The sequence below is a fragment of the Geotrypetes seraphini genome, chromosome 5 (assembly GCF_902459505.1).
Source record: "Geotrypetes seraphini chromosome 5, aGeoSer1.1, whole genome shotgun sequence".
Taxonomy (NCBI): Eukaryota; Metazoa; Chordata; class Amphibia; order Gymnophiona; family Dermophiidae; genus Geotrypetes; species Geotrypetes seraphini.
This window is the reverse complement of record NC_047088.1, coordinates 252,381,261-252,401,497: the sequence shown is the minus strand read 5'-3', so window position 1 is coordinate 252,401,497 and position 20,237 is coordinate 252,381,261. Positions and strand designations below refer to the sequence as shown.

Genomic DNA, 20,237 nt, shown 5'->3' with positions numbered 1-20,237 from the left:
AGAATTTATTACACTAGAAAAACAAATTTCTCCGTTGTAGCTCCTACTTTATGAAACGTCATGCCACCTCTACTCCGCCTTGAAAGTTCACTCGACAAATTCAAGATTAAACTAAAACGTTTTTATTCCAAGACGCATACCACACCATTTAAATATTTCTTCTCCAACAGCTAGCAAACTAAATACGAACCGCTTTTAAGAAGCAATCCCCTTTCCTGATGTTATATCCTCCCCCTCTCTTCCTCTCCTTTTAATTTGTTTTTTTAATGATGTAATTACTAACTTTCCCTCCCCCTTCACCCTCAAGCTCACATTCGTACCTGTAATTTCTCCATTTAATGTTCATACTTCCCTCCCCTTATAATAATTTATTTTTAACCTTTCACTTTTAAGATTGTAAATCGATGGTCGGTATATTAAAATTAATAAACTTGAACCAAAGAGAGCAAAGGTAGATATCGCATGTGTAGTAGGTATGGCGTGTCACAGAACAGCTATACATCCATGAACTCAACGCATACATAAAAGAAGAAAGATTGTCCATGTAAGCTATACAAGAGTTTATCTTCAATGTATTATTTTGAAACTTACAAATACAAAAAAATAAAATAAAATTTAAAAAGGCCAAGAATATTAGGCACTATAGGTAAACTATAGGCACCTGCCCCCTCCCCCCCCCACGCAATCTACCTACTTACTGGATCAACCCTGGCTCCCCTTCAGTCATTCTATGTGCCTGGGAGGAGGACTCTGCTTTCGGAGGTAAAGGTTCGCACGTGGCTACACGAGAGCTCCATGGAGGTAAACCAGTAAGAACTGAGCATAAATGTACAACGGCAAACCTGCACTGAACCAGGGCCATGCTAGTATAGGACATCCTGGAGTGCCCCCTTGCCAGTCAGGTTTTCAGGATGTCCACAATGAATACGCATGAAAGAAATGTACATATAATGGAGGCCGTGCATGCAAATGAAGTTAATGCATATTCATCGTGGATAGTCTAAAAAAACCTGACTGGCAAGGGGGTACTCCAGGACCGAGTTGAGAAACACGGAGTAGGCAACTCGTCATGCAGGGAAGACTATGACCTAATGCACATTGACATACATTCTCTCTATTATATCATAAGCCTACTGAATCCACTAATCCGTGTTAGACGCATCACAGCCTGCCAACAAACTTATCGAACACAAAAGGTTTAAAGCGTCCTGTGTATTTTTCAGACTTTCGGTAAGCTGTCAACCAACTAACTTCAAAAGGCCAGATGAGCTAAGCTCCCCCCCCCCCCCCAACAGACTGAAATTTCAGCCCAAAACATTGGAGACAATGTAAATTAGTTATGGTTTTTAATGTAATCCTGTTGGAGAAAATTCTTACTGAAAAGGGGCCGATATCTCTACAAAGAAGACACCGCAAACTACATGAACTATTAACATTAACATTTGGGTTTCTGTTCCACGTCACCTTTTAGTTTAAGGCGGATCACAGAATAAAACATTAGCGTTTACTCTGAAAACTTCATCATAGCTATTCTAACTTCAATATTTTTGAAAGAGCCATGTTTTTTCAATTGTCTAGAAAGATTATAGGATGGCTGTTAAGCTTTTGCCTAATTTTAGTTTGCCTTCTTTATTGAGCTGTTCTTCACTCCCCCCCCCCCTCACAATTGTGATCTAAGAAAGATTTAAGCTGTTTTTGCTTTATCGTTTTTGCTATATTGAGTTTCGTGTATTGTTTTCTATCTGTTTTGTCTGAAGAAGAGATCCCTTGTAAAATTAAGGGCTCCTTTTACTAAGATGCGCTAGCGTTTTCAGCGCGCGCTAAACGAAAAATGCTAACGCAAGCTCTATGGAGGCGTTAGCGTTTAGCACGCGCGGCATTCTAGCACACGAAAAAACCGCTAGCGCACCTTAGTAAAAGGAGCCCTAAGTTAAAATTAAAAAAAGAAATTATAGGGTGAAATCAGAAGTTGCTTAAGTAGCGCATTTCATAAAAGAGGACCCTAACCCATAATTGTTTTATGCCTTGTAGATTGTAAACCAGTGGTCTCCAACTCAAACCCTTTGCAGGGCCACATTTTGGTCCTTGGAGGGCCTCAGAAAAAAATAGTTAATGTCTTATTAAAGAAATGGCAATTTTGCATGAGGTAAAACTCTCTATAGTTTATAAATCTTTCCTTTTGGATTAGGCCCTCTTTTACAAAGGCACGCTAAGGGGCTCATAATTGAAAGAGAAAAACGTCCAAAAACCGGCCTAAGTCGGCACTTGGACGATCATAAACGAAAGACATCCAAGTGCCGATAATCAAACCGGGTACTGGACGTATTTCTAAACGACCTAGGCCTTCATAGTGCCACTAAACGACCAGAGCTAAACGGGGCGTTTCAGGAGGAGTGTCGAGGGCGGGATTTTGGCGGGAAGTGGGCAGGCTTAGACTTAGTCGTACTGCATGTATAACTGAAAGTTATGCAGCACAGGATCGACGGAACTTGGACGTTGTGACTTAGACTATTTAAAACATGGTCTAAGTCACAAAAACCCACCTAAAGTCACCAGATAAGCACTGCAAACACATAATGCAGACCCCCTCACACTACCCCAGTGATCACCGACCCCCTCCCATAAAAATATTAATCACAACTTGAAAATTGTACCTCCAGAATATCATCACCTGGCAGCCTGGCATAGGAAAGCCTAGTCATGCTGCACAGAGGCATCTTAAATCGTCTTGGGGGTGGGTTAGGGACCCATAGAGAGGTGGACCCATGCCCATAAGCCCCTGTAATCACTGCATTGATAATGAAACATGTGCACTCCCCTATAGACCCCCAAAACCCTTCTTTACTAGCATATAAGTGACTCCTGCAGCCATAAGGGCTATTGGGGTGGTAGATAACTGGGTCTAGGGGATTCTGGAGGTGGTTTGGGGGGGCTCACCATGCCCTATAAGGGAGCTGTAGTGATATGAAGACATGGCACCCTTTATGTGAAGTTCACAGCAGTGCTCTGTAAGGTACCCCACTATTTAGGTGCCATGTCTGGGTGTTCAGTCCATCACTTTGCAGACCCCTCCCACGTCCAACAGGGCTTGTTCTAGGCGTTTTTGACTTGGACGAAAAATTGGACGAAAATGTGGTATAAAGATGGACTATTTAGCAGCTTGGACGATCAGATCGGCAGGAACTATAGTTTGACGATTTTCAAAACGAAAAAAAATTTGGACGTAATTTTTGCAAATGTGTCCTAAGCTATTTTTTTTTTACTTTGGACGACTTGCAACTTGGACAAAAACGGACTTAGACGTTCCTTTCGATTATGCCCCTCCACGTGTTTTAGCGTAGATTTAGCGCACACTAAATCAGCATGTGCACTAACCGCTAATGCATCCATAGGATAATATGCACGCATTAGCGTTTAACGCGCGCTAAAAAGCTTAGCGCACCTTTATAAAAGAGGAGGTAAGTCTTAATAATAATATTGTAATTTATATCTAAAGAGACATATGATCAGGAAACTGTTTTATTTCACTTTTGTGATTATGATAAACATACCAAGGGCCTCAAAATAGTACCTGATGGGCTGCATGTGGCCCCCGAGTTTGAGACCACTGTTATCAACGATATCTCTGATAAAATTGGAACACTCAAGCAAATTTCAGACCCAATGTATAAACTTCGTCTGGGAATGTATAGCACACAAAAATGTGATAAATAGCTTGGTGCCATTCCATATAAGACAAATATTAAACCTTTAAATTCTATTCTTGCCCTTAATGGCAGTCAATAAGCTCTGATTAAATACAGTGTTTATTTATTTATTTTTAAAATTTCTATACCGTTTTATTCCAAAACGGTTTACAAAAAAGTTACGTCCATAAAATATTGAAACAGGTCAGAACAGACAAAAGCAGAAAGATTCAATCCTTACAATAGATCAAATGCTCAAAGAAACGCATTAACCAATAGTTGTGTCTTCAGCAGTTTCCTGAATGAACTCCTATCACATTTCCGAATTTGGCCAAGAAGGCCATTCCATAGTTTTACTCCTACACATGAAAAGGTAAAATTCATTTCCACATGTTCATCTTATTTCTCCTCCATATCATTTTTACAGTTACATTCTGCAAAACTTGCAATCTATGGAACAAACCCAAAAGTATAATATAGTATTTACGTAATCCAGACGGAATCATATCAAAGCTTGCATAATTTTCAACACATGATCCAGTTTCAGGAATTTATTTATTTGTCTAATCAACTTAAGATTAAAAAAGACCTTTCTTACTATCATATTCAAATGAATTTCCATAGATAATCTGGCATCAATCCAGCAACCCAATATTTTTATCTCTGATGGAATAGGTATTTTCGCTCCTTCTAGTTCACTATTCTTCTCCGTTAAATGTTGTCCTCCACCCCCCCACCCCCACACACACATACACAATTCAGACTCATAGTCCAATACCTAGTCCTAAGTCTAATGGATTATTGCAATATCCTCTACCTTCCTTGTCCCACCTACTTAATAAAACAACTACAGACCGTGCAGAACACTGCCCTCAGAATGATCTATTCCCTTGGAAAATTTGACCACATCACCAACGCCTTCCTAGATCCACACTGGCTTCCAATACAAGCCTGCATCCAATTCAAAATTATACTGCATATTATTCAAAACATTAAACGGAACGGCACCCACCCACCTAAACAACCGTCTAAACAGGAACCACTCAACCAGACAGAGGAGAACCCAATCCCCTTTCTCCTACCCCCCTTTTAAAGGAACTAAACGCAAAAAGATGTATGACAACTTACTAGCAACACATGCAGCTAAATTGGACCCCACCATCACCAACCTACTGACAGCTTCAACTGACCTCAAGGCTTTCCGCAAAGAAATCAAGACTGTACTATTCAAGAAATACACCCAAATGTCCTAACCCCTTCCTTTTCCCCTCTTGCCCCCTCTTAGCATCCTTACTTCAAAATTGTTTTAGACCTTACGCCTTTAATTGTATTTCTCTTCCTGGAAATGTCCAGTTATCTTTTTGATGTAATCCGCTTAGAACTGCAAGGTACAGGCGGAATATAAGCCATTAATGTAATGTAATGTAATGTAATAAACATACACATAGCTATCTGAAAATCTGCAATGTTGGAGAGGTTTGTAAAGGGTCTTTGATACACCACCTTTCTGGGGTACAACAAAGCAGTTCATATTTTTATTACATGCAGGACCTTTTTCTGCCCCTAGAGGGCTCACAATCCAAGTTTTTGTACCCGAGGCAATAGAGGGTTAAGTGACTTGCCCAAAGTCACAAGGAGCTGCAGTGGGAACTGAACCCAGGTTCTTATCCCATGCACTAACCATTACGCTACTCCTGCTTTGCATTTGATCTATTCAAGTGCCCTTGAAATCATGAGAATGAAATCATGAGAATGAACATTTATTTATTTATTTATTTATTACTAGCTTTATAGCCCGTTACATTAACGGGTGCTAGAATATGTGTGTATATGTCTGTCTTTATTTCTTTCTCTCTCTCTCTCCTTAGCCGTTTTCTTTTTCCTTGGCTGTCCACAACCACCCCTTGCGTGCTCCCCCTGTCCATTCTTCCTTCCTTTTACCTCCCCTGTGTCCACCACCACCCCTTCACTGCTCCCCTTATCCAGCAGCAGCCATTCTCCCTTTGTTTTGCCTCCCCCCTGTGCATCAGCACCTCTTTCTGCTCCCCCTGTCCAGCAGTAGGCCTCCCTTCCTTCCACCCCCCCCTGTCCATCAGCACCTCTTCCTGCTCCCCCTATCCAGCAGTAGGCCTCCCTTCCTTCCACCCCCCCCTGTCCATCAGCACTTCTTCCTGGTCCCCCTGTCCAGCAGTAGGCCTCCCTTCCTTCCACCCCTCCTGTCCATCAGCACCTCTTCCTGCTCCCCCTGTCCAGCAGTAGGGAGCTACTTCAAAGTGTTGTTATTTAATAATTGCCTTTAATTTTGAAGCTAACTGCAATTGTCTACTCCTTTATGCCTTCTCTTTTTCTCAGTCTCTGTTCTTGTCTGCTCATCTTTTCATATCACTAATCCTATTGAATGTTGTGCTGCTCAGCCTGCTTTGTATGGAACCTGGGGAGGAAGGCCGCCGCAGCTTCGCGCGACTGGTCGGTGTCGAGCGTGGTACTCGGTTTCCCACACAGCGCCGCACTGTGCTTCGAGCATCTTTGGCGGAGAGGCCTGTGCGGGAGGAGAAGCCCCGGAGCCGCCGCCATTCAGCACCTGTACACCGCGCTCCTCAGCATGAGTGGCAGCAGCCGGCAAAGGAGCAGCTCGTTTGCCGACTTGGTCTCGGGGCCTTCAGGTGTTGGAGGAGCGGAGCGAACTTCTGGAGGCGATCGGGTGGGAGGAGCGAAGACGACGACGACGAAGAAAGAACCGTAGGCGCGCATGCGCACTCCTGCAATGCCACGGACCTACATCTCACAGATCAGGGATTACAGATCACGCAGGTCTTAGTGCGCATGCGCGTCTAGCGTTTTATTATATAGGATTAATTTTAAAAATTTATATACCATTTAAAACTAAGTGGTTTACATAATTTACATACGTGGAGGGGCATAATTGAAAGGAACGTCTAAGTCTATTTGCGTCTAAGTCGCAAGTCGTCCAAAGTATAAAACAGCATAGGACACATTTTTGAAAAATATGTCCAAAAATAATAGTTTTCGAAAATCATCTATCTATACATCCATATATGATTGTCCATATCGCTAAATCGTCCCTCTTTATACCACATTTTCGTCCAACTTTTCATCCAAGTCCAAAACACCTAGAAACAGACATTTTGGACGTGGGAGGGGTCTGCAAAGTGATTGACAGGGCACCTAAACAGTGGGCTACCTTACAGGGCACTGCTGTGAACTTCACAAAAAGGATGCCACGTAATCATTTAACTACAGCTCCCTTATAGGTAATGGTGAGCCCCCCAAACCACCTCCAGAATCTCCTAGACTCACCTATCTACCACCCCAATAGCCCTCATGGCTGCAGGAGGGTTTGGGTTTTTTTTTAGGGGAGTGCATATGTTTCACCATCAATGCAGTCATTACAGTGGCTTATGGGCATAGATCCTCCTCTCCATGGGTCCCTAACCCACCCCCAAGACCACTTAAGACGCCTCTGTGCAGTGCGACTATGCTTTCCTATGCCAGGCTGCCAGGTGCTGATGTTCTGGAGGCAGAATTTTAAAGTTGTGATTACGATTTTTATGGGAGGAGGGGTCGGTGATCACTGAGGTAGTGTGTGGGGGTCTGTACTCTGTGTTTGCAGTACTTCTCTGGTGACTTTAGGTGGGTTTTGTGACTTAGACCATGTTTTAAATGGCCTAAGTCACAACGTCCAAGTTTCATCTATGCTGTGTTGTAAAACGTTCGGATATACATGCAGTACGACTAAGTCTAAGCCGGCCCACGTCCCGCCCAATTCCCGCCCTCGGCACTCCTCTTGAAACGCCTCGTTTAGCTCTGGTCGTTCAGCGGCACTGTGAAGGCCTAGGTCGTTTATAAATTAGTCCAAAACCCGGTTTTATTATCGGCACTTGGACGGATTTTGACAATGTTCATCCAAGTGCCAACTTAGGCCGGTTTTTGGACGTTTTTCACTTTCGATTATGAGCCCTATCTATATATATATAAAATCGGAGGTATGTATGTGTGTGTGTGTGTATGTGTGTGTGTGTGTATGTGCCGCGATCACGCAAAACCGGCTTGACCGATTTGAACGAAACTTGGTATGCTGATCCCTCACTACCTGGGGTGATATGTTCTGGGGGTCTCGCGGCCCACCTGCACACGTGGGCGGAGCTAGAAACAGAAAATCTGATTTCACCCATTCATGTCAATGGAAAAAAAGTAAACAGCTGCCATTCTCACAGTAAATCTAAAATGGCTTGACCGATTTGAACGAAACTTGGTATGCAGATCCCTCACTACCTGGGGTGATATGTTCTGGGGGTCTCGCAGCCCACAACTCTATGTTGCTTGCTCAAGGGTGGGTTCACCCAAGAATTTATATGTTCTTGCTCCAGGAGGTGAAACTAAAAATGTTGTTTATAATCACGTTTTGCGTTAGTTGTATTGTATTCATTTTGTCAAATATTTCACATTATAATTTGAATATTGTACTTTTTATTAAGCTGTAAAAAAATAATTTCATTCACCACTATAAAGTATCTTTATTTGAATCCATTTACAGTGTTATTGCTATAATTAAATACCCGTGCAACACCGGGGCATCAGCTAGTAGTATTTAAAATAGACACATGATAAAACAAATGCATAATAAAATAGACATGATAAAATAAACATGCAAACAATCCTCAGAAAGATACCATAGTTTAGATCAGGGGTGTCTAACTCAGGGCTGTGGAGTCGGAGGAAATTTCGGGTACCTGGAGTCGGAGTCTGAAGTACCAAAAACTGAGGAGTCGGAGTCGGAACATTTATCTACCGTCTCCATTTTTGAACTTGGCATACCAATCACGAACGATTCTTTCAGCTATAGCACCCACTATATACACAGCACAAATGTTGCGAGCAGCTTCTGCGGCCTTAGAACCTTAATTAGAAGCAAGAAGAAGGTGGTGTCGAAAATGCTCATTTCTCTCAACTTGACATTCCATTTTAACGATCTGAAAATTAACCAGTGCTGTGGAGTCGGAGTCGGAGGAAATTTCGGGTACCTGGAGTCGGAGTCAGAAGTACAAAAAACTGAGGAGTCGGAGTCGGAACATTTATCTACCGACTCCATTTTTGAACTTGGCATACCAATCACGAGCGATTCTTTCAGCTATAGCACCCACTATATACACAGCACAAATGTTGCGAGCAGCTTCTGCGGCCTTAGAACCTTGATTAAAAGCAAAAAGAAGGTGGTGTCGAAAATGCTCATTTCTCTCAACTTGACATTCCATTTTAACGATCTGAAAATTAACCAGTGCTGTGGAGTCGGAGTCGGAGTAAATTTCGGGTACTTGGAGTCGGAGTCGGAGTCTGAAGTACAAAAAACTGAGGAGTCGGAGTCGGAACATTTATCTACCGACTCCACAGCCCTGGTCCAACCTGCGGCCCAAGGGCCGCATGCGGCCCTGTGAAGTATTTTGTGCGGCCCTGGTCGAGGGCGATGTAGTGTTTTCCTCTGCTGCCCCCCGGGTGTTTACCGTCTTGCTGCAGCGTTTGCGCATTTGTGCGGCCCCCAGAAACATTTTTTTCAGAGAATGCGGCCCAGGGAAGCCAAAAGGTTGGACACCCCTAGTTTAGATAATAAAAATCGTGGATAATTCATCAACTTTACCAGAAACAGCAAAAAAAAAAAAAGGCATCTACAAATGACTGGGTCTTAAGAAGTTTTCTGAATCTGCCCTTTTCACAGCCACCAAGGAGTTCCAAAACTTAACTCCTGCACAACAGAAAGTCATTTTACCAGTCTCGGCTTCACAGACGTCCTCAGTGTTATAACGGTTCACAGAGATGTTCCCCTAAGTAAAAATATGCCCCCTCTTTTACTAAGGGGTGCTAATCGAATTAGCGTACGCTAACGCGTCCATAGACTAACATGCAGGCGTTAACATTTAGCAGGCGCTAATCGGTGAGCGAACCTTAGTAAAAGAGGACCGTGATCGTTGTACCATCCAGTTAGACAGGGCGATCTTACAGTTCAGACAGTGATCTGGGGCTGATGACAAAGCATCATTGCTACTCGCCCATTTTCAAACCTAACATACGAGGCGGGTTTCCAGCAATTGTGTTTCATCTGTTGTAAACGTACTTATAATTTACACAAATTCCCGCCCTCAAGCCAGCACCAGGCCACCCACAGCGCGAAGCAATCCGCACCCCAACAGACAGCAAGATCTCATCCCAAACCGCTGCAGCTCAAAGCAATACGGAGAGGTTGAGGAGGCAGAATTCGGTGAAATTGACAACCCTACAGTCTCAGCCAACCGCACAAATGCCACAACAAACGCTACCACAACCCCAACGGCGCTCATCCATAGGCCCCAGGCACGTGCAGCACCCGAGGCCTAGCCGAGGCCGGTACAAACCAACAGGCAGATGGTGGCAACTGCAGCAACTCCTGCCCCGCGAACCACCCCGTCCCATATGAATGAAGACATGGAGACAGCAAACTATTAACAGGTATGCAAGGGCAAAGGCTCAACAGGGAATTAAACAGAGAAGAGAGCAAGGAACACGTTACCTGCAAAGCTGCCTCCAGTGAACAGGAAAGACCCTGAATCACAGAGACACATATTGCTCCACCTTCTCCCATCATGCCCAGCTCCTCCTCCACCCCTCCCCTTCCCTTCCCATCACCTATAAGCTGATTCTCCATGGGCGACCAATCTGGGGCCATCCAGCCCCTCGTTATAGTCGCCCATCAAGACCAGCTCTCGGGCTCTTTTTTTACAGCGTTTATCTTACTTTTGTTTGAATTACTTACCACTTTTGAGCAGTGCATTATTGAGCCAAGAAGAGAGTACATAATTTTTTTTTTTTTTAATAGATCTTCTCCCTTGGGATTCATTTACCCCCCCCCCCCCGATAGGGCCATTCTTGGAGTGGCAACTAGGCCAACTGCCTTGAAAGAAGCACAGCCTGAAGGCAGACTTTGGAGCCCCCTTCCGAGTACCCCTGGGGCTGACTCTATAAAGGGCACCTAACTTAGGGGTCCTTTTACCAAGGCGCACTAAATCGGTTAGCGCACTTTAGTAAAAGAACCTATTAATTGACAAAATACCCTTAATAACCTCGCTAATTGGGGGAAAAAAAATTAGGCCCCCTTTTACAAAGCCATTTTAGGCTTTTTAAAAAAAAAAAAAAAAAAAATTGTCAGCTGCAGCGGTATTAGCTTCACCACTCACAGAATTCCTATGAGCGTCGGAGCTAATACCATTATGGCCAGCGATAAAAAAAGCCTAACGCGGCTTCATAAAAAGGGTGTTAACTGGGCGATAGGTGTCTATTGCATGGCACTTAGCGGCGCCCAATGCCTAAGTGGCCCGAAATATAAGCCCTTAAAAGCCTGGCCTACATTTCAGGTGCCCAGGTTCTTACGTAAGTCCTGCTAGCCACGATTCTGTAAACGGCGCACAAGTTTGATTGACACGCGGCCAGCACCATTTTTCTAGGTGCCAGACGATTTAGTCGCCGTGTGTAGAATCAGCCCCTCTATGTCTAATTCAGGCCCTGTGTGCAGAATTAAGAGGATACAAGGTGCTGCCAACATAATTTTTTTTTTAGATTTATAGGAACAGATGTGTTCTTATTTAAAATATTTATATCCCGCTAATCCAACAATGCTAAGCAGGATCCAAAGTTACATACATAATGAAATAAAATACAACAAATACATTAAGAAGCCATCACCAAACAAAGCCTCTCTGGTAAAAGCCAGGGAGAGAGGGGAAACCCGAGGAGAAACCCCCCCCCCCAAAAAAAAAAAAAACCACAGAGTAACACAAATTTAAAACATCATAAAAACTACATAACAAGAAATGCAGGTCCTACAGCTTTCAAAGAAAGGTATTCGATAAGATCCATCTCAGATGGATCTCCAATCAGAAAATAATGGGTATACACTGAAGGAACTAAGGCCAGTACTGGTCAGGCTTGCACGGCCTGTGTCCCATATATGAACATTCAGTTGAGGATAGGCTGGGGAAGGTTTCGATGGCTGGGATGGTTAAGATGGGCTAGAGTGAGCTTTGATGGAGACTCCAGTCCATAGAACCTAAGCACACTACCAGACAGGGCTCTAGGTTTCTAGCCCAGAAATGTCTATGAAAAAGAGCCATTTAAACTAAATGATTAATTTATGGAGCATGTATGGTTGGGCAGACAGGATGGACCATTCGGGTCTTTATCTGCCGTCATTTACTATGTTACTATACCCTCATAAATCGACGCGCAAATCAGGCTGTTTTCAAGCCTTTCCTAAACTGAATCAAAGTACGGGCCTGCCTTAGCTCCAATCTATCCTAAATAAATGAAGAACCTTTTTAGCAATGCACTTTAAAGATGGCTGCCACCCTTTATTGAAACTCTCATCAGTGCCCTTTCTTCCTGCGAGTTGAAAAGCAAATTCCCGTTGACTTTAAACAGCAATACCTTTTTAACACAAAGAGACAACTATGATCAAAAGACCACCGTGTCAATAAATATCGTTCAAAGAATTAGAAATCTAAAAAAATTAGGTAGTGGAGCAAAAAAAAAAAAAAAGAGAGACCTCAGATAACCAATTCGCTCGCCGTTTCAGAACACACAAGTTCTGTAACGGAGCATAACAGTCGCTGGTCGCTCAAAAAAGAACTCCACTTTCCCTCCACTCAAAGGCACTCGGCGCAAGAAGATGTTTGACAACCTTCCAGCGACGCAAGCAGCAAAACTCAACCACTCCATCTCCAACCTGCTGACAGCAACGGGCGACCTCAAAACATTCCGAAAAGAAATCAAAACCCTGCTTTTCAAAAAATTCATCCAGATATCTTAACCCCCCCTTCCCCCTCCTCCCAGATAAATTCTCCCCCAAAACCTCCACTTAGATAATCGCTTCCTCCCCAAAACACCAACCAAGTATACAGATCCCTGAAATGTAACGTAATCTTATTTGTACTCTAACTGTAATCTATTTGTTATATCACACAGTAACGTACAGTCAATTTACTATCCAATTTGCAAGTTCTTCCGGAATTTATCCAGCTATCTCTCCTCTTTTGTAACCAAAAAAAAAAAAAAAAAGTTGTATCTTCACTGGAAATGTCCAGTCAGCTCTTTTGTAATCCGCCTCGAACTACAAGGTATAGGCGGAATTAGAAATCCCTAATATAATGTAATGTAATTTCCAAAATGTATCAAACGTCCATTATGACCTCTTCCGATCTACTCGAAGGGGATTACGAGTAGATCGGAAGAGGTCATAATGCCGCTTTACAGAACAATGGTCAGACCGCATTTAGAATACTGTGTTCAACACTGGTCTCCATACCTTAAGAAAGATATAACTCTGCTGGAGAGAGTGCAGAGGCGAGCCACGAAACTTGTCAAAGGGATGGAACATTTGGATTACAAAGATCGACTCAGGAAACTGGGACTGTTTACTCTCGAGAAGAGAAGACTGAGGGGGGATATGATAAGAGACTTTTAAAATATTAAAAGGATTTGATAAAATGGACCAAGAAACAGCATTACTAACATTTTCAAATGTGACACGGACTAGAGGTCATAGCCTGAAACTGAGTGGCAGTAGGTTCAGGGCAAATGTCGGGAAGTTCTGTTTCACGCAACGGGTGGTGAGTGCTTGGAATGCACTCCCCGGGGAGGTTGTGGAGATTACTGTACTGGGATTCAAGCGCAAGTTGGATGCACACCTTCTTGCATATCATATTGAAGGATACGGTAATTCTGGGTCTCCAAAAAGGAGTACTTAAATGGGCCGCCGCGGGTGCGGATCACTGGACTAGATGGACCTCGGTCTGATCCGGCGAAGGCGTTTCTTATGTTCTTTGGTACTCAATATTGACCAGAATACAGCCAGGTAGCTATCTTCATAGTTGTCAAGGACGGTTGTCGCAGCTTGGTTGACGCTTTAATGTTTTTCTTTTTCTTCGTGTTTGGTTGGGCTTATTGCCTTTCAGAAGACAGAGTTGCGACTAACGTTCTTGCACGCCAGCGATTAACCGTCCACGACAACTATGAAGATAGTTACCTGGCTGTATTCTGGTCAATATTGAGTACGTTTGATACATTTTGGAAATTTAAATGAAAAGTGGACTATAATGGACGCGTAATCGTTTAGCGCACACCTTTACGGCCTCTTTTACAAAGGCGCGCTAGCAGCTGCGCTGCGCTAACGGCCCCGAAGCCCATAGAGATTTAAAGGGCTTCAAGGCTGTTGCCACGCGGCATTTGCTAGCCCGGCTTTGTAAAAGAGGCCATTAGTAAAAGCACCCCTGGGTTATACTCCATTACAGAACTTGTGTGTTCTGAAACGGAGAGCGAATTGATTATCTGAGGTCTCTTTTTTTTTTGCTCCACTATTTTTTAGATATCTAATTTTTAGATTTCTAATTCTTTGAACGATATTTATTGACACAGTGGTCTTTTGATCATAGCTGTCTTTGTCTACTATAAGGTATTGCTGTCGTAATAGTGGAGGTTCGTCATATATTGTTGACTTTAAACAGGAACATTAAAGATGAGAGTGGGGCAGGAGCATCGACTGGGCAGAAAGAAAACAGTGAAGTCACGGGCCTAGACCAAAAGAAATAAAAATGCTCTAAAAATTAGAAATAATAAGAAAACATTCCAAGAGTAAGTGGCCTCTTGTTAACAAACCTTGGCCTTAACTAGTTCAGCAAACTAATTTATTTGCTCGATACGTTTAAGCCAAAATAATTTTTTTTTTTTTTTTTTTTTGGAAGATTGCTTTCCCAAATTTTGAACAGCAGCAGGGAAAAAAAAAAGAGAGATCAAGGCGACATATTTTAGGAACACAACAGAAACGTTTTAAGATCTCAGATAATAGTTCAGCCTAGGCCTTGCAACCCCCCAGAACAGCGAAAAAGAAAGGTCAGATTCTGTTCAACAAACTTTTCCTGCGGCTTATTCTGTGGGAGATTGCAGAGGAACCTCTCGCTTTAACCCTTTCAGGACCATAAGGATCGTAGGCCAATTTTTGTGGTTTTGACGACATTTTTATGGTAAAAAGGGCTTGCAGATGCCAAAAAATTGATTTTTTTTGTGAAATATCATTATTTTTATTTAAAAAAATCACACTTCTGGCTTATGGACAGTGTGGCAAGTGAATCTTCTCGTCAATCTGGCAACGACGCTAATGAATGAATGTCGGAACCAGTTTGTTTACATAAAGGCAGTATCCTATGGAATCCATACATATCAAATTTAGAACTGTAGACTATCCCAATCAAAACTGATAGGATTTTAAAGTTATGGGACAAATATGTCCCTTGGTCCTGAAAGGGTTAAAAATTTAACAGAAACCTTTAAAAAAAAAAAAAAAAAAATTGTCTGGTGGCCTTCCATTCCCTTATTGTAAAGGATGTGGGTCCCGAGCGGGCGGCCTCTTTTCTAGACCGTGCCACAGAAGACTGGGTTTGAATACTCAAGACTTAATGTCACAGCGGAGGGGGTATTCATCTGACAGACACACTGGGAGGAGGACCCAAGAGACTTCCCGGTCTATTCAGATGCACTTCAAAGATAGACCCAGAAGGAAAAAAAAAATGAGATTCTCACATAGCAAAAAGGAGGCTGCATCTTCTTCAAACTGATCCACATTTTAGCAGTTGTAATATTGGGGGGGGGGGTGAAAACTCGATGGCCCAGATAAGCATCCCTGCATTCAAAGCACATCTAGGCGTACTGACCAGGGAAGCCTAAGGAGGCACGAAGCTGCTGGACACAGCATGGCAATGGATTTAATTTCCTAGTCATCGAGAAACAGAAGAGCTCCCGAGACAGACCCAAACTCTTTCTTCTCGTCTCCGTTGAGAGTCGATTCCCCTCAGAAGCCACTCCTAGAATTACTTACAAGAGATCCTTCAGAAAACCCCACTCAGGGCTCTCTCCCTGGTCTGCCACACGACCGAAGTGTACTCGCCTAAGACCCGCAGAAGTGCCATTCAGTTTTCATCTGCAGCCGAATCTTCTGTGTGTGCACAGAAACCCCCTTAATTGTTAAACAAATCGGTTTCAGTAAATAGAGAGCAAAAATCAAGCCCTTCACATAAGGAAGCTAAAGCAAACAGATGCAATCAGGAAAGCCTTTAGAACAAATCAATCTATTCCACCGCTTTTCACTGTTGTATATTTTGGATTTCATGGTTTATTTACTTCTTTTTTTTTTTTTTTTGGCACCAACCCCTTCGGCACATGCCAGCGCGCTGTTTGTTTAAACGCTCTCACTGAAGCGAATTCCTCCGCTTCCCCCCCCCCCCCCCCCAGAGTCCAACGTCTATAAAGAGGGATAATCCGGCTACGCACGTCCATTCGGACCCAGCAGAACCAGGAGCTCCGTCTCCAAGCAGCAAGGCTTTTGCCTACACGCCGTCTCTGTGGCCAGGGCCAAAACTCCTTTTCCCAGCTCTCTAGGAAGAGTGGAGATGTAATTCTTAAAGGGAAAAAAAAATAAAATCAAATCCCAAATTTCCTGAGATCTCTTGGAGAAGGTGCAGTTCTTCTGCTCTCCTTTTAGCTAACTGGCCTTTTTTTTTTTTTTTTTTTGCTTGTTTTCTAAGCAGTTTTCCTAGGGACACAAATGGAGGGGGGTTGGGGAGAGGCTAAATAAGGGGGGGGGGGGTTCATGCAAAAATCGCAAAAGTACTGTACAGTAATCCCCTTTGTCTGGGGGAAAAAAAGCCAGGTTTCGCAGGAATTAACAGAAACAGCCCGATTAGGGGCTAATCTCAACCGAGTCCTGGGAAAGCTCCGTTTTTGCTCTTACTTTTGAAACCTTTCACAGAGTCGGCGCCCGGGGTCTCTGCTCACCGGATCGAGTTGAGCCGACGCATTATTCACATTCCGAAGCAAATTGGCTCGTTGAAAGACCATCGGATCCCCTCCCCCCCCAATATATACGGACAAAAAGACCAAGCCACAAAAAGCACCCCCGAGAAGCAAGGCAAAGGGCGACTTTTACGAAGCCGCGTTAGCGGTTTAACGTGCGTAATAAGCACGCGCTAATTTGCCGGCCGCGCTAGCCGCTACCGCCTCTTCTTGAGCAGGCGGGAGTTTTTCGGCTAGCGCGGGGGTTAGCGCGCGCTAAAAAAAAAGTGCGTGCGATAAAGCCGCTAACGCGCTTCGTAAAAGGAGCCCTAAATAACAGGAAGATTAGGATCCAACCAGAGGCTCTCCCAGTCTGAAAAGTTGATTACTTCTATCCCCAAGTCAGCCGTAGGAAAGAAAGCGGCCGGCAGCAACTGGGGTGAGAGTGCAGGTCCCACCACAGCAGCCCACATCTGGATCGGCGGGGACAAACTAGGCACGATATACTGATTTTTGGGAAGTCATGCTAAGCATTCACTTTCACGATTATATAACCGCTAAATAAAAGCCACCGATTGTGCGCATAAAATAAGCCCCATCACGGGTGCCAAGAACGGGAACGAGTTTGCGAACGCCACATTAAAGCAGGTAATAGCCAAATGGACGTCACCCAAAGCCCTGCTATCGGTTAGGATCTGTGGCAACACCTCATAGCAGTCTGAGTTGGGTGCTCCTACCTGAATACGGGGGAGTGGGGGGGGGACTGGGTAAAATGTGGACCCCACAGATCTTAACTGCACGCCCTTAAAAAAATCTGCTCATCTCGGGTGGGGGGGAGGGGAATGAGCAGGTTCCAAGAGGTCCGCGGGAGTTAAAACGGGAGATTTCTGCGGACCCCACTTGTCGCGGCCGCTTTAGCTCGGCGGGATTCGCGTGGCCTCCAGGGAAAAGGCATTTGGGACCCGGGGGGGCACAACAAAAGGGAGAATTAAGGTGAGCCTCCAGTATTCAGTACCAGCAATCCCAACACCGACAGAAAAGAGGATCTGCCGGACACCAAAGAACTAAAAGCGTGTGGTCTTAAAAAGAAAGCGGCCACAGGGATCCTAGGGTTTGTTTGTTTTTTTTTTTTGGGGGGGGGGGTTTAACTCCCACGGACCTCATGGATCCCGCTCAGCCCCATCACTGTGCATATTTTTAAGGGTGCGCAGTTAAGATCCACGTTTTACCCAGTCCCAATACTGAGGAACCCATAGCCTCGGGATCCGTCAAACGAAGCACTATCACTAGAGATGAGGCAACCCTAGGCAACTGCCTGAGCAGCACTCTTAACACCATCCAGACAGGGGTGCTGCTGTTCATTGAATTGGACCCACTGCCAGAACATGATAGCTAAGCAAAGCCCTGACCCTCTTACATAGCGAAGCTCCAAAGACAGGCTTAACCATCAGTCAGGTTAGGCAGTGGCCTAGGACAGTAGTTTAAGAGGGGGGGGAGGGAGAAGGCACAGCCACATAAAGGCAAAGAATAATCAGTTCATACTTTTCTCTGCACAGAAGATGGGCAGGTTCCAAACACCTCTTTTTGGGGAGTAAAAGATTTTTGAAACTTACATTTCAGTTATGCATTTATGCAGTTATGCATGATTTTTTTTTTTTTTTAAGATGAATGATCTAAAATCAAAAGGGGAGGTTAGAGGCCTGAAAGTTAACTGAGAGCAAAACTTCACCTAGGGCGCCCCCAGTCAGTGGCCGAGTCAGCCTTATCATTCCCAGGCCGTGGACAGTCCCATTAACCGACCCTCGGGGGGGGGGGGGGGCTCTTTATTTTAGAATGATATCGTTCCCGAGCCGGAGAAATGCCCTGCGGGGACAGCGCCACCAAGCGGAGACCAACCCGGAGGCACTGCCGAGCTCTCGGCGCCCGAATCGCGGGCTCGGTTCAAAAATGTTCCAGCAATAAAGTAACGCCCCCCCCCCCCCCAACAGCAATAAACTACCCCAGCCGCAAAATGTAGAAACGTTTTACCTGCTGGAGAATCCGAGGCGGACGCGGGACGATCCGCAACTTCAGCTCGATCCGAGGAGCAGCCAGAAAGTCAGGGAGATCGGGGGCTGCTCCGAGAGGCTCCCATGACTCCCGGCCGCGGCTCGACTCGTTCACCGCTTCAGCCCCCGCCTCCTCCCGTCCATCCTCCGGATCCGGGCCGGGAAGTTTTAGCGTCGCATGCACAGCCCTTGCGCGTCCAACTTCGCTTTCCTTCTCCCGCCAACAAACTTTCTGCGGGTCCTTAACTGAGATCAGATCATCTCCGGAGCCGAAACTGATTGATCTGCTCTCAATCGAATCCTCCTCCTGCGCTTCCCCCCATCACCGCCTCCCTCTAGTGAGTTGAACCATTTGCTCTTCCAGCTGGGCTGGTCTTTCTCAAATACTAGGAATGGAGGGAAGTAGGGGGGGGGGGGGGAGAAAGTCAGAGAGACGCAGGACGGAGGGAAATTCGGCAGGACTAGTTCTGGCTTTTCAAACGGGATCACGTATCCTCCATCCTTTTTTTTTGGGGGGGGGGACCCCACCACCACCACCACCCCTCCCCCTCAGGTTTGAGATGAAAACACAGCAGCCACCTCCTGGGAGAATCAGGCTGGTGCTGGGACACCTGAAATCGGTTTGAAATGGAGCACTATGCCCACTAGCATTTTTTTTCTATCACTTTGGCCCCTGGAATTCAGCACCGAATTATATAAGAGAAATTACATCCCTTGATAAATTTAAAAGTAACTTGAAAGCTTTTCTTTTTAAAGACGCATATGGTGTATAAGGACAGTAATGGAAATCTGTTCCATTTTAGCTTATTTTACATTATTCTAGACTTTTTATACTCTCTTCCCCTCTCTTTCTCTTTATACAACTTGTATTTCTGCCCTTCTCCATCTTGTATCGGTAAGTTAATGTTTGTCGGTGCGTTTGATTGTTTGCAATTTGTTTTTAATGTACGTTCTTATTATACTTTGTTTTTATGTTATGTAAAACCGCTTTGAATTTTTAATAATCTAATCTAATCCTTAGGTTTGTATACTGCATCATCTCCACGTTCGTAGAGCTCGATAAGGCGGTTTATCAGAATTTTAAATAAACCTGAGCACTTCTCCTGCGTTCCCTCCCCTGAAGTTGGTGATCTCGGGGGACGCGCTGCAGAGAGCGCCAATGCAGTTCGACGTATCTTTTGCAAACAAATGTCCTTATGCTTAAACTTGGCCTTCTCTATTTCATGTTCTTTTCCGGACAAAACTGCAGCTGACCCCCCCTCCCTCCGGCTTTCCAAACGCATCCGATTTCTGTAAAGCAAGATCCCACGTTGAGAGCGGTGTCGGGTCGTAAACCGACTCTTTTGTTAAGGAAATTGATTTTAAGTTCGGTTGCAATAAAAATGCTTCAGATGTAAAACCTTCGACTGCTTTATAGTTACCCCCCAAAAGTTGCTCAGCCCTTCCTGGGTAAAGGATAATGTTTTTATATACAGCTTACAAAACACAGTGAGGAAAATGCTTTTGGAAGGGTTTCTGAAACATCTGATCCTGAAAAACAGAAAGGGCGCTTGGAATGTTACTCTATTCCCCCGACTTTTCCCGTTTGATAAAGAACAGTCCCACGACTTCCCCTAGATAGGAAAATACACAGTATGTT

General features: G+C 44.3%; 1 protein-coding gene across 1 annotated transcript in view; it reads right to left on the bottom strand.

Annotated features, from left to right (window-relative positions):
* The window catches only part of GLI2 (GLI family zinc finger 2), a 519,949-nt gene extending 500,990 nt beyond the window's left edge, over positions 1-18,959 (bottom strand). Inside the window, exon 1 of the mRNA XM_033946106.1 lies at positions 18,579-18,959. The gene's annotated coding sequence lies outside the window, so the exon portion shown is untranslated. The remainder of the gene's footprint in view (positions 1-18,578) is intronic.
* Positions 18,960-20,237: the final 1,278 nt, after the last annotated feature.